Source organism: Desmodus rotundus, chromosome 3 (genome assembly GCF_022682495.2).
Source record: "Desmodus rotundus isolate HL8 chromosome 3, HLdesRot8A.1, whole genome shotgun sequence".
Classification (NCBI taxonomy): domain Eukaryota; kingdom Metazoa; phylum Chordata; class Mammalia; order Chiroptera; family Phyllostomidae; genus Desmodus; species Desmodus rotundus.
The window spans coordinates 110,664,293-110,679,108 of NC_071389.1; the positions used below are offsets into that span (position 1 = coordinate 110,664,293).

Genomic DNA, 14,816 nt, shown 5'->3' on the forward strand with positions numbered 1-14,816 from the left:
TGGGAACTAACATGATTAATTCTAATATTATGAATTTGGGTTCCTTACATAGACAGAACACTTTACAGTTTACAAAGCATTTCTATATCCATTCTTGTAACCAATTGATGGTTTCTTACACCAATGTCTGTCTGTCTGTCTCTCAGATCAATAAATAAAGATTAGGGTGAGGATAAAAAAAATGGAAATGTTGCTACACAGCTCTGTCACAAATACATGTACTACATACTCTTCAATATTATTTTTAATGACTGCATAATATTAATTCTATTGTATAGTTGGATTGATGAAACCAACCTTTATTTTTGAACATTGAGACTGTGTCTTTTGTTTTCATAGGCAGGGACATGGTGGTTAAATGTCTGCCTGTCATCATGATTATTTTGTGAAGATAAATTTCTTAAAAGTGGAATTGCTGGGCCCATAAGGTGTGCACAGTTCTAAGGACTTCGGTGCTCATTGCCAACCTGCATTCTACAAAGTTAGATCATTTGTTGTTGTCACCAGTACTGTATGTGAGTGTCCACTTCTCCTGATGTTTTCCACCCTGGGTAGTATGTTTTAAAAATTATTACCAATTTGATAGGTAAAAATGAGAAGCTTGTTGTTTTGATTAATATTTTTTTATCAGCAGTGAGGTTAAATATTTTTTACAGTATGTATATTGACAATAAGTATTTTATTCTTGCACATTAATTGCCTGTGCGCTCATCTTTCTATGGATGTGGGAACTCCCTGAAGTTTAACATGCCTGGCTCATGCTTGTCACCTGCTGACAATATTTTTCCTGGATCACAAGTGTTCTTTCTCCAGGACACTGACATGTAGGGCATCTCTGAGATACATTCCTTGCTAAAACTGGTTTACAGACTTCCTTGTTCACTACTGACCCTGGGGGAAGGGGATGGCCCAAAGATCCAGGAATTCTGGAAGGACTTTATATCTCTTCTGTCCTTAGCGTCAATCACTGGGAAGTTGAACCTGAAGGACATACATGAAGATGATGTGCAGCTCTTACAAGATAGTGAGTCTGGGCCTTTTTCTGGAGTTCCGGGTTACACCAGGAGGTGGGGCAAGATAGGAAGGAGGAAGGGGGAATTCCTTAAGGCTATGTTTTATTACTTTAAGTCAAGTTTGTTTTTACCCATATAAATATTATATATGAAGGCTGCAGTGGACAGAAGTAAGAAGAAGGAAACAAATGATCCATCATTAGACTTGTTGTATAAAATCCCTGTTCATAAAATGTTCTGGTCACTGCACCTTTATCATGTGCTCCAGGGGCTGACACCGCAGTGGTGTGTGAGGCAGACAAGGTCATTGCCCCCCCAAAGATCTCACAGTTTTGTGTTCTTTTTACCTGCATTAAAATATTTTAAAATTAATTTAAATGTAGGAGAAATTCATGAGTATAATCTCATTGCAAAAAAAGAGATTGATAAGTTAATAAAATTCTATTAATTCCCAACTCTTGTTCTCCCCCCCGCCTGTTTGCTGTATAGTCCTAAATTATTTTCCTGTTTGCAAATAGAATAGATGTATGATTTATATATGTGTGATAGAAAATATGTAATATATACATATATATATACTTATATACATGTACGGTTTCTGCAACTTGCTTTGTGCCCCACCTAGTAAGTTGGTACATACAGATCTGCATTCCTATAACCCTTGATGGGTTAATATTTAAGTTGTTTCCGATTTCATGCTATTCAGACAAGCTACCATGAACACTGTTATATATGCCCCCTTATATACAAGCTTGAGTGTTACATCAGACTGAATACAAAATGTAGACTTTTATCATGCATATTGAGCTCAACAGAATTTAAAGTAAAACCACATTTTAACCTTCTCTTCTGTGTTGACATAAATTCCAGTCACCACCCCTCCCAACTTACAGGCTTTTGTTAGCCAATATTTAAGTTCTCTTTTTGTAACCTATAATTTAGATGCTGTGGTTATTGTTATTTTTTTCTGAATGAGTCTAGTTTATTTACTAAGTGCAGTCTCCCTCCTCCTATACTACTACTGTGTGTGACCTTGGTCTCATTTCCTCTTGCTTCAATTTTGATAGTGTTCCATCGGTTTTCCTTATTTTGCATCTGATTTCTAATTTTCCATTGAAGTCCACTGTCTGAAAGCAAGTTCAAGTTCCTCCTTTCCTCAACTACATTGCTAATCTAGCCTGTCCTTTATCACCCCTTATTTTACACAAGCCTTTTAGATTTACAGAGTGTCACATGCTGACCATTCTTTTTGTATCCCTGACCATCCTCAGCTACACCTTTTAGAAGTTCCTTTAGTGCCAGTGTCTTGATAGTACCCTTTCTTGGTTTGTAATAATTTCCTCTTACCCTCATTCTTGCAAGATAGCTTTGCTAGTGACACAATTCTAGACCAGTTATTTTCTCTGAGCACTTTGGTCATATTCTATTATTTTCTGGCTTTCTTTGTTGCTAATTAGAAGCCTTCTATTCTTTTGTTCACTTGTAGGTAATCTGTCCTTTTCCTCGGGCTGTTTAAGATTTTTCTTTTCTTTTTTAAAAAGTGTTCTTTTAAAGTACAGTGCAGAGTACAGTAACACCCCAGGTGCCCAAACCCCAAATTCAATAAGTAGCAACTCACGGCCAGCTTGCTGTTTCTATTTCCCTACTTACACCCTCTCCCTACCAGAACTATTCTGAATCAATTCCCAGACTTCACAATGTTTTGTTTATAAATATTTTAGTACATATTTATTTCCAAATCATACTCTTTTTAACAGTAAAAGATTGAAGAATTTATACTGGGCATGTTATGGAGTAGCATGCAAATTATGCCTGAATTTTTAAGATAAAAATATTCTAAGAATTTGTAGACCATATGAGACCTAAGGCCACTCCTCCAGACCCCTGAGGCCATCAAGTGATTCTCTTCTACCTCCGAGGTTAGGGGCACTTCAGAGAAGCATTTGCTAGTCCTAATATGAAAGCCTCCTAATTTCAGAAGCTGGATCATTTGTTCAGGGTCACAGAAGAGATTTAATGGAAGAACCAGAGCTGAAATTTCTAATTCAGGGATCTTTCTGCTAACCTGTGCTCCAACATTCTTTAATGTTACCTGAGTCCTGAAAAAGAGGTAGGGAATGGGAGTGGGGGCTGTGGAGGAGAGGAGCTGCTATTCCCACGTCTATCAGAAGAGTAATTTTATCTCACCTTTAACAACCCTTTGTTCACTTCCATCCCTGAGCAGCCATACCTGTGTTGTATGTAGGACCTATTTCTGCTGACCCCCCACCATTGCTCTCTGTTAATTAACTTTGTTTCTTTGTTTTTTTTTAATTTATTATTGTTCAGTTACAGTTGTTCTACCTTTTTCCCCATTGCTCTCCCCTGCCCCATCACCACCAGCTCCCACAGTCAATCCCTACCCCAGTGTCTATGCCCATGTGTCCTCTATTTGTGTTTCATTTCTTGTCCCTTCCCCTTGTTTTCCCCATTATCCCTGTCCCCTCTCTGATGCAGATCCCAGCCCACAGGATCCGTGTGTTGTGGCAGCAATGGACAAATTCACACAGACTACTGAAATCCTGTGGAGAAAAAGGGACAGAATGGCCATTCTCTAAATGAGAGAGGGCAAGAGGGCCAGAGAGAGCCCAGGGGAGCCCAACCCAGGCCTGGACAGGCTTTTATTGCTTTTCTGGGCACATTACATGGAGGATGGTCCTCATTTACCATGCACAGGTTCACTGTAGGTGATTATCTCTTCAGAAAACAAAGGAGAGGATGTTGCTAATTACATCAAAGAAGAAGGATATTTGCAAATGTAAAGGGAAAAGTGGTTGAACTGGTTATACTCCATACTTGGGAGGTTTAGCTCAGATTTCAGGAAGTTACTTTAAAGATCTGCAGTAAGCACTTGATGCCTCAATTCAGTGTGGGGGAGTTTTAGCAAAAGCAGGCCTCATAGTGGTCTAGGTACAATGCAGGCCTGATTCCCCATGGAAGAACCTATCCGTGGGCATGTGTCCTACATGGTGGACCTCGGTCCCCACTGGCTTTTCCAACTGGGGGCTGGACTACATTTCCCACGTATGAAACAGTTCCCTATACCTCTCCCCTCTGGTCATGTCAGTTTGTTCATACTTCCAAGTCTCTACTACTATTTTACTTGCCTGTTTGTTTTGTTCATTAGGTTCCCCTTATAGGTGAGATCATATGGTATTTGTCTTTTACCACCTGGCTAATTTCACTTAGTCTAATGCTCTCTAGTACCATCCATGCTGCCGAGAAGGGTAGGAGTTCCTTCTTTCTTTCTGCTGTGTTGTATTCCATTGTGTAAGGGTACTGCAGTTCTTTGATTCACTCATTTGCTGATGGGCACTTAGGCTGTTACCAGCACTTGGCTATTGTAAATTGTGCTACTATGAACATTGGGGTGCATAGGTTCTTTTGGATGGGTGATTCAGGATTCTTAGGGTATAATCGCAGTAGTGGGATAGCTGGATCAAAAGGCAGTTCCATTTTTAGTTTTCTGAGGAAATTCCATACTGTTTTTCCACAGTGGATGTACCAGTCTGCATTCCCACCAACAGTGCACTAGGGTTTGCTTTTCTCCATATCCTCTCCAACACTTGTTTGTTGATTTGTAATGATGGCCATTCTCACCGGTGGGAAGAAGTATCTCATTGTGGTTTTACTTGCATCTCTCTACTGGCTGGTGATGTTGAGCATTTTTTTTCATGTGTTTATGGGTCCTCTGTATGTCCTCCTTGGAGATATGTCTGTTCAGGTCCTTAGCTCATTTTTTAATTGGGTTGTTTGTCTTCCTGGTGTGGAGTCATGTGAGTTTTTTATATATTTTGGAGATCAAACCCTTGTCTGAGGTATCACTGGAAAATATGTTTTCCCATAAGGGTGGTTCTCTAGGAAGACAAAAAAAAATTAAAAATGGGCAAAGGACTTGAACAGACACCTCTCCAAAGAGGACATATAGAGGGTCCAGAGACATATGAAAAGATGCTCAGCATCGCTAGCCATCAGAGAGATGCAAATTAAAACCACAGTGAGAAAGCACTTCACACCAGTCAGAATGGCCATCCAAAACAAAGCGACTGTTGTCCGAGATATCATTGGCAAACACATTTCCCATACAATTGGTTCCCTTTCCATTTTTGTTGATGTTTTCTTTACCCGTACAGAAGCTTTTCACTTTGATGTAGTCTCATTTCTTTTTTCTTTCCTTTATATCCCTTGTCCTAGGGGATGTATTGGTGAAAATATTGCTGTGTGGGATATCTGAGATTTTCCTGCCTATGGTTTCCTCTAGGATTTTTATGGTGTCATGCTTTATGTTTAAGTCTTTTATCCACCTCGAGTTTATTTTTGTGTATGGTGTAAGTTGGAGGTCTAGTTTCATTTTTTGCATGGAGCTATCCAGTTCTCCCTACACCTTTTGTTGAAGAGGCTATTTTTACTCCATTTTATGTTCCTTCCCCTTTGTTAGATATTAACTGACCATACTGACATGGGTTTATTTCTGGACTCTCTATTCTGTTCCATTGTTCTACGTATCTGTTCTTATGCCAGTACCAGACTGTTTTGATTATAGAGGCCTTGTAGTATAGTTTGATATCAGGTATTGTGATCCCTCCTACTTTGTTCGTCTTTCTCAAAATTGCTGAGGCTATTTGGGATCATTTATGGTTCCATATAGCTTTTTGAAATGTTTGTTCTGTATCTGTGAAATATGTTGTTGGTATTTTGATAGGGATTGCATTGAAACTTGGTTTCTTATACTGAAAACCTACTGCATGCTATGGCCTGAGATAACACAGTGGATAACACTGGTGACCTTGCCCTCATGCAGCTGACATTCTAGTGGGGAAGGGAGGAGTAAGTCCTCCACAAGCACGGAGATGTTACATAAGCACTATGGAGATCACTCTCTCCATAAGGCAAGGGGGGAGGAAGGGCCAGAGGGGTTGGGGTGCCTCTTTGCTAGGGGACATAAATGAGGGAGTGAACCATATGACTATCTGAGGAAAAACACTTGGCATGTTCAAGGAAGAACAAAAAGATCAATGTGATTGCGTGCAGTGAGCAAAAGGAAGGGCAGGACATGATGGGATCAGAGAAAGCAATGGGACCAGAATCACGCTGGCCTTTAGCCATAGTAAAGATTTCGGACTTTATTTGAATTTAAGGGCACACCATTCAACACAGTTCTTAACTCTTCTAACGGAGGCCAGAAGGGGGTTAGGGTGCTTGTGATAGGTGGTGGGTGGCTCAATTCATTCCAGTATTGCAACCAAAACCAAGGTTCCACTGCCTGCAGCAATGAAAGCCCAACTTGTGAGACAGGTGCTGGCGATTAAGGAAAGAGGTTTGATTCAGGTGCCAGCAACCTGGAAGATGGGGGCTTTTGTCTCAAAGCCCATCTCAACATCTCAGTGTGGGCTGGGGTTTTTACAGTGAGGGAGAGGGACAGGGAGAACAAAGAGGTGGGGGAGAGGCTGTGGACCTGCAGGCAGTGTCCTCGCTGGTCCCAATATGGATCATTAATGTCTGCGTCCTGGAGCTGGTCAGGGCAGCCTGATTCCTGCAGCTGGGTGATCTGCATGAATTGGAGTCACGGTGGAGGCTGTTCCTTGTACAAGCAGGAACTGGAGCTGCTGGTGCCTGCAATATGCTCACAAAGAAACTGTGAGTTCTTTTTAAGAACAGTGTGAGTTCTTTTTTATCAGTTTCTTAGTACATCTTATCGTAATTCCTTTCATGGTAATTCAGAGTAGTATAGTTTTTATTCCCTGCTACAGTACCAAAGGGCAATTATTTCTGAATTATGTATTTGTCGCTTTTTTCCATGCCACAGTTTCCTTCTTTTGATGTAGAGATAACATGAAGAGAGCGTTGGCTTTTACAGCTCCTATTCCTATGTCTCAGTCCTTTTGTATGTAAGAGGGTTATGTGTATATCTGAAAGTCCTGACCTGAATGCCACAGGTTTGCTGCTGTAGTGTTGCAGCTGCCTGTCCTCAGGGGGTTTGCCTTCGGGTTTCAGTCCAATTAGAGTTTCCTGGTGCCTACTTTGAGGAAATATTTTGTATATGCTGTTTTTGAGGTAATGGCGGAGTCATATCTCAGAGCAAATGCCTAGCAGTTGATGGGAGATGGACAAGGCTTTGTTTCCTTTATGGCTCATTCACAGCTCTTTATCTAGAGAGTAAAATCATAAACGACTTTTAAGGGTCCCATCTTTCCTCAAAGTCAGTGCTGTAGTGGAGACCATGAGCTCCAGCATTAGCCAGACCAGTTTCCCACACTAGATCTCTTAAGAATGAGCCATGTGAACTTGGGCAAATTACTTTGTCTCTGTGCCTCAGTTTCTTCATCTGCATCATGAGGATGCTTGGGCTGATCTTAGACATTGTTGTAAAGATTGAAAACAAAACTCAGAAAGCACTGAGCCCTGCTGGGCACATAGGGGTCCCACAGAACTTTTGTGCCGAATTGCCTCAGGCTTCTGGGCTGGGCGGGGGAGGGTATCAAGAGGGCGGGTGGGAAGGACACTTAGAGCTAAGGGCAAGGAGAAACCAGTGTGTTCGCTGCTTCACAGAGAAGAGCCACGCTACTGCTAGCACGTTAATGATGAGGTGGTAGCATCTGCCCCTGAGGGCTCGAACCCTGCCTTCAGGTCTGACTCTGACATTCTGTACCTCTGCTGCCTTGTCCTAGATTTTACAGCTGAGTTCTCTACAGTGTAGTACACACCTGTACCCAGTCACCCCAGGGGAATTTCAGGGAAAGTACGTGTAGAATGGGAATCCTAGACTACGCAGTCTACCAGAGAATCCCCCTTGCCTTCCTCATGCCACCCAGCCTCCAAGAAAGACTGCCTAAATACCTAGACAGCAGGGAAGTTTTCCTGAGGAAAGTAATTCTACTCACACTTCCACCCATGACTAGTGCTTGACATAAACCTTGGTCAAGAATTAATTATTTAAAGGATTGTATTCTTTCTGTACAACCTAAGCCCAGCTCTTTTTTCTATTCTAAATAATAATCAACATGAAACTGTAGACTTGATGGGCTTGAGGTCCCTTTGATCCTTTGCACTGAGCAATTTCCCATCTCCACACCCTCTGTTCCCACCCAAATATAGGCTATGCACCCCCATTCCCTAATTGGACCACTTAGTCCCCAAGACCCTCTCCCTCTCTCTACACCAGGCTCCACGCAGCAGCCAAGTTCTCCGTGACACGTGTACACTGGATCGTGTCACCACCCCCTTGCTTGAACTCCTCAGTGGCTTTCCACTCCTCTTTGGGTCAGTCTGGTCCCTTGCCCTGGACCACAAAGCCCTGACTGATCTGGCTTCCAACTTCTCTCCACCCTTAGCCTCCATCATTTCCCCTGCACTAGAAGGGGCAGCCGCACTGGCCACTTCCTGCACTGTGACTAGACCCTCACTTCCCACTGGCAGTGCTTCTGCCCTTGTTCTTTGTGGGGCTGGCTTGGAGGCTGGCGGTCATCCTTTTGATCTCAGCTCAAATGTTACTTCTCTGAGAGGCATTCCCTGACTGGCCCATCTAAAGGGGACCTCCGCAGTTATTCATTCTCAGCACTCTGTTAAACTTCCTTCTTTGTTCTTAGTTGATGTTGGCTTTTTTGTCTGGCCTTTCCTCCACCAGAATGTTCCATTCCTGGCTGTGGGAAATCTGTCTTTCCCACTCACCACTGTATCCCCAACACATAGCACAGTGCTGCTGACAGCAGGTCTCAAGAAATAGTTGTTGATTTAATAGTTAGTGATTAAATAGTTAGTGATTAAATAGTTATTGTTCATTCACAGTGAATAATCTCAAGCAACCTGATTATTCACTAATAAGGGGCTCATCGAAGAAATTATGATAGAATCACATGATTAGATATTATGTTGTATGTAGGAATATCTTATGGGAAGAAAACATGTTTATCCTATTTTCTTAAAAATAGGTATCTATATTAGATATTTAAGAAATACTACAAGGATAGGCATGAAAATAATAACATTGTTTTTTCTGGGAGTGCTTTTTCTTTTTAAAAACAATTTGTATTTACACATTTTTCTACAATAAAACAATATTATCTTTGCAGTAAGAAAAAACCTTCTAAATGAAGTTATATTATAATATGACATGTGGGGTGGAAAATAATGGGGTTTGGGGGAACAGTCCTCAGAGAATGAGAATCTGAGTCGCCTCCTTTCTGGTTTCAGCTCTTGAAATTATGAGGAATGACCTTCTGGAATACATCCAGACTTCAGTCCGCCCCCTTCTGGCAAATGTGTGAATCCAAGGCTCGCCTCTCTCTCCTCAGTGAGCCCTCCGAGTACTTCCTGCTGCAAAGTACCTTGCATGGAAGCACAAGAGGAAAGAGGTGGCTGTTTACAACTGTCACACAGGAATTAAATCATTGGCTTCTGGGCCCTCTAAACTCATTGTGCAGCTGGTGCAAGGGAAGGAGAAAAATACTCCACTTGTAACAGATAATTTAGAAAAGTCAACACAGTCACAAGCACCAAAGGTCCCGTGAAGAATCTGAGTCTGTTCTTTTTAAAAAGATGGTTGCAGCCTGTCTGTCGTGGTGGGCGGAGAGCTGGTTTCCTAAACTTGTTTGTGAAAGGAAAAATAATTTAAGGAAATAAAAAAGGAAAACTGAAACATTCACCTGGTGGCAAATGACACACACACATACATGAGTACCTACATGCACATGCAAACACGCATGTGCATACATAGGAACAAAAACCAGTTACTTAAGGAAATTGGGGATTCATATTAATTAACATCTGTGATTGGAAAAAAAGTGTCAGGATCACCTCTTAAGGTGCTTTGTTGTGTTTCATCCTCTCTCTCCAATCTTCCTGAACTGGGAAAAGACACCAGCATTCATGCCACCTGTCACTACCAAACCCAATAAGCAGGGACAGAGATTGAATCTTTATGGACACTTTATTCAGATGGCCGGCGATTTGAGAAGACAGCGGGTTCACATCCTAAAAAATAACTGTCTTACACTTTGTTTCCAGGCCAGACTTCTATAACAGAACAAAGTGCGGTGAGGGATTTTGAAATTCAGGGAAAGTTAGATTAAAAAACTGCAGTATTCTCGCCCTGGGCAGTTAGCTGTTCCCAGGGGCGGGTGATCATCTGTCTCTCCCTGGAACACAATGGCCCAGATGCCTCCACTTGTCTCCAGGCGGTGGTCTTTCACAGTGCCCTAGGAGGTCGGCTGTCTCTCCCAGGAGCTAGGGGCTTTTATCTGTAGTTCCTGAAACAAAAGCTTTAACATATGCATTACTTACTAGGCTTATGACTATTTACCTCAAACTAAAATTTTCCAACTCTTGAGTCCCCTATCATTCCCTTCTTTCTCGTTTCCCCTTCTCTTTTAACAAAATGAGTACAAATTTCCCTCATCCTCCCCAATGCTTTTACCCTAGTTTGCTTGAGATTATTCACTGTTATAAACAATAACGATCCAGTAACACAGACACACAAAAATAAATAAATAAATTGCTCCTGAGTCACTGTGAACATTGAGAACTGGGCACTAGAGCCTTTCCCAGTTCTTTATCCAGGTGTCAGTGCTTGACCCCACTGGGGTCTCTCCCACCCTTTGTCTGACTGGATGGCAAACCAAACAGGCAGTTTTTCTCTTAGAAGATGCAGTACATTCCTTGTCTTTATCTCCTGGAGGTAAGTTATTGTTGGCTATCAGCATATACACTTGTAAATAAAAAGTATTTTCTGATCCTAAAACAAGGTGGCTTCCATCCTAGTTTAGGGGGCTAGGGAATAAAGCTGAGTGACAGCAACCGCTCTGGATGCATGTCCTTGAATCTTCAGGGAAAGTGTCAAATGACAAAAGGGAGGAGTAAGGTGGTTGAATCACACAGTACCTAGTTTCCCATCTTCTCTCCCCACGTCTGCACGGGTTCCATGACATTCCCACGCCTTCTGACACATTTCCATGGTGTGTTCAGATTTCAGTTTAGAGCCTGAAAGGCAGACTTCAGGTTGCATACAGTGAATTAGCACTAACTTTAACCCTCTTGTTAAAGAACGCACCTGGGGGGAGGGGGGTGTATGATATACTATTACCAAAAGGACCCCCGTTTTTCTGCACCTACGAGGTCCACTTTGCCCACCGCCAGAGGAAAGACATCTCTCAATGCCAGAGAATGGTGAAAAGGAAAGGAATTACTTATTTAAAAGCTATACAGACTTACAGTAACGACTTAACATCTTCATTAAAATACTAAAGTTCTTTAGAATACCCACAGACACACACAGTCCTTCCTTCTCCCTCTGCCCAGTCTGGGGTACCGTATCTCAGGGAAAGAAGTAGAAGAAGTCCGTGATTCAGGCTCCCAGCAACATCAGCTGTGTCACCACCATGATCTCCAGTTAATCCAGAGCCATGTGGCACCTTCTCATGGCCCACCAGCAAGAGTCCTTTCCCCCTTCTTTTCCAGGCAAAGTCTCTCCTGCTTCCTAAGCCACATGGCAAAAGGGAGAACCCCAAAGCTGCGAGGTCCTGACTCTCGCCCAAGCCGTGTAGTGCCCCCACTTGGCATGGCTGCTGCTCCTGGGTTTAAATCCCAGTGCCAGTCTTCCTCTGCAGCCCCATTTCCAACTCCTCCTACAATCAGTTACACCTGCCAGCATTCCCGTATTCTTCCAGCTTTACTGGGCTGCCACAGTAAGTCTGGGCAGGTGTGGCCCCGTGGCATGGAGCCAGTCCTCTCCAAGCTCTCACGCAGGCCCTGTAACCAGGGGGAGTTGCCTCCCAGTTACATCTTGGGTGGAAGTCACTCCCAGTTCCCTGGCTCAAAGCATGGCCACAGCTATTTAACATATCTATGAAACCAGTTAAGGGTTATAGACATGTTAAATGACCACGCCAGGGGCAAGCTGCAAAGCTGTTGCCATATAAAATAGCTCTGAATGGCCCTGCTCCATGTGTCCCTTCCCCCAGGTCAGGCTTGTGGGGGTGAGGACATCCTATATATATTTTTGTAATATTTCCTGGACACCTTGAGTTCTGGACCCCATTACAAACCGCTATTTGGGGCCCCCCTGTTGGATTCACCCTGTTACAGTCTGTCACTCAAGAAGTCATATCAGATTGCCACAAAATGACTTTATTGTGATAATTTTGAATCCATTTTAATTCATTTTAAGAAATCATTCTAAAACTTGGATTTGAACCCTTGCTCCCTCTACAGTCCTGTATACTGTACTACTTCATGCCCTGTGCTTCGTTTCCTTGTGCTTGGGGTTTCATCTACAAAATGGTATTAAATATAATACCACTTCTGGTATTGTCCTCCAATATCCATTCTCCCCTTTTCCCTTTTTTTCCTTAAACTGTGCAATTGTTGGCCAAGAAAAAAGAATGTTTGCCATGCTCTCTTGCCTCTAGCTGTGGCCATACCACTAGGTTCTGATCAAGTGGGTGTAAGGGAAAGTTGCACATGCCACTTCCGAGACGGGTCCTTGAAGGGCAGGGGCACATCCATGGTTGTCCCACCTGTCTTCTTGGTGACTGGAATGTTGACATGATGGTTGCAATTAAGCATCTGTTTTGGATATTCAGAAGGAAGTGATATGTTGAAGAGAGCAGAGCCAAAAGATGGAAAGAATCGAGATCAATTATGAGAATAGAGCTGTTTACCAGTTTGGAGAGCTTCCCCTGCAGACTTTGTTTATCTGGTGGGGGATTGGAGTAGAGATAACGTTTTATCTATTTTATCCAATGTTGCCTTTTCTGTCACCACCAAACCCAATTCTGATGGATTTATTCAGTCCTTCAAAATTGCTCTAAGGACTAAAGGAGATGATGAACATAAGGTGCTTAGCCGTTTGTCTGGCATTAAGTAAGAAGGCAATAATTCTTTTTCCAAAGTCATGAGACAGTTAGGCTATTGGAACGTGGTTCTGAAACTTTGAAAGGAGTGGAAAGCCCAGAGAACTAGTTCCCACTCTGGTCAAATGCACTAATTTTATTTATCTGAACTTAGCAGTGATCAGAGTGATTTGATTGCTTCTAAATTTTATGAACTGTTAGATAACATCTTTCTGAAACTTGGTTCCCTCATATGTGAAAATGAGAATAGTAAAACTTACTTTATAGGCTTTACAGAATTAAACAGAATAGTGCCATATACAAGGTATATACTAAGTGCTTAATAAATGGCTGTAGTTATTACCTAGGTAAGATGATTAATTTTATGTGTGAAGTTGGCTGGTCATGGTGCCTAGCTATTTGGTCAAACATGACTCTAGATGTTTCTGTGATGGTGTTTTTGGATCAGATTAACATTTAAATCAGTGGACTTTAAATCAGTAGAGTAGATTATTGTCTATAATTCTGATAGGGAAATTCAGGGGTTAAAGAATTTAACCTTAGTTGTAGGTGATAGGCTTAAGTGATTAATGCACAGGAAATCTGTTATACCAGGAACTGGAATTCATGACCTACATGAGTGCAGAAGGTTGACACACAATTCAACCACTGTGCCCCAGCAGTTCTGCAAGTGATGGAGGTGGTAACCGAGCATTTGTGGTCCAGGGAGGGAAGGCCTGAGACACAGATACAAAAATTGTTGATCGACAGATAAAGAAGTACTAGGAAAATCACTGTGGGCTGCAACTCTTACAGACTAACCTTTTTTCCAAACCCCTTACCTACCCTTTCTTCTCCTTATAGAAATGCTGGATTGAGATGAGATGTTAAGGTAGTTTTTGAGGGTATATAACCCTCCATCATAACCCTCTGATTCCTCTAATCTGCTGTTGATTCCCTCTTATATATTCTTCATTTCAGTTATTGTAGTCTTCACTTCTCTTTCTTCAGTGGTTTCTATCCGTTTGTAATGGTTCACTCGCTGAGTTCTCTTGTTCTTTCCCTAATTGCATTGAGCATCCTTATAAACAGTGTTTTGAACTCCATGTCTGATACACTGCTTGTTTCCATTTCATTTCATTCTTTTTTGGAGTTGTTTCCTGTTCTTTCATCTGGGACTTGCTTCTTTGTTTCCTCACTTTTGCTGCCTCCCCGTGTTTGTTTCTAGGGGTTGATCTGCTATGTCCGGCAGTCTTGGCAGAGCGGCCTAATATAGTTGGTGTTGTATGTGGCCCGGTGGTACAGTTTTCTTGTTCACCTGAACAGTGTGCCCCACTGTTACAGCTGAGCCTCCATTGCTGTTGGCATGTCAGTGGGTGGGACTGACCCTCAGGCTGACTGGCTGTGAGGACTGTCTGTGACTTCAGCAGACAGCTGTTGTGCAGGAAGGGGCAAGAGTCACTTTAGTGAGGCTCTGGTGCCAGACATGTTTACCCTTAGGGTGGTTGGGTTCTACCCTGGTTTGGTCTGAAGCTGGCCATCAGGTGCATTGGTTCTGGAGCCTCTTGGGAGGGGCTACAGTGCTGCCCAAGGTAAGCTTCCATCTGTGCCCAATGGGCCACCTGGTGGGAGCTACAAAGTGATCTGTAGCTGGTTGCCACTAGCCTTGAGACTCTTGGGAGAGGCCATGCTATGAATCGAGGCTGGCTACTACTCATACTGTGTTTGTGGCTGCTTATTGGAACTTACCTTCAAAGCCAGCACTGGCTGCAGCTTATGTCAAGCTTAGGGTCAGCTGATGGGGCTTTAAGGCAAGTTGAGAATGCTCATCACTTGTGCCAAGTTTGGAGTCACTTAGCACAAGGTACAGGGCACACCAAGGCCAGCTGCTGTTTGTTTGGGGGTTGTGGACCTTTGAGAGATGTTAGCAAAGTCTACA

At 42.5% G+C, this 14,816-nt stretch overlaps 1 pseudogene; it reads left to right on the forward strand.

Moving 5' to 3' along the window:
* The window catches only part of LOC128780384 (ATP-dependent DNA helicase DDX11-like), a 129,727-nt pseudogene that overhangs the window by 98,114 nt on the left and 16,797 nt on the right, over nucleotides 1-14,816 (forward strand).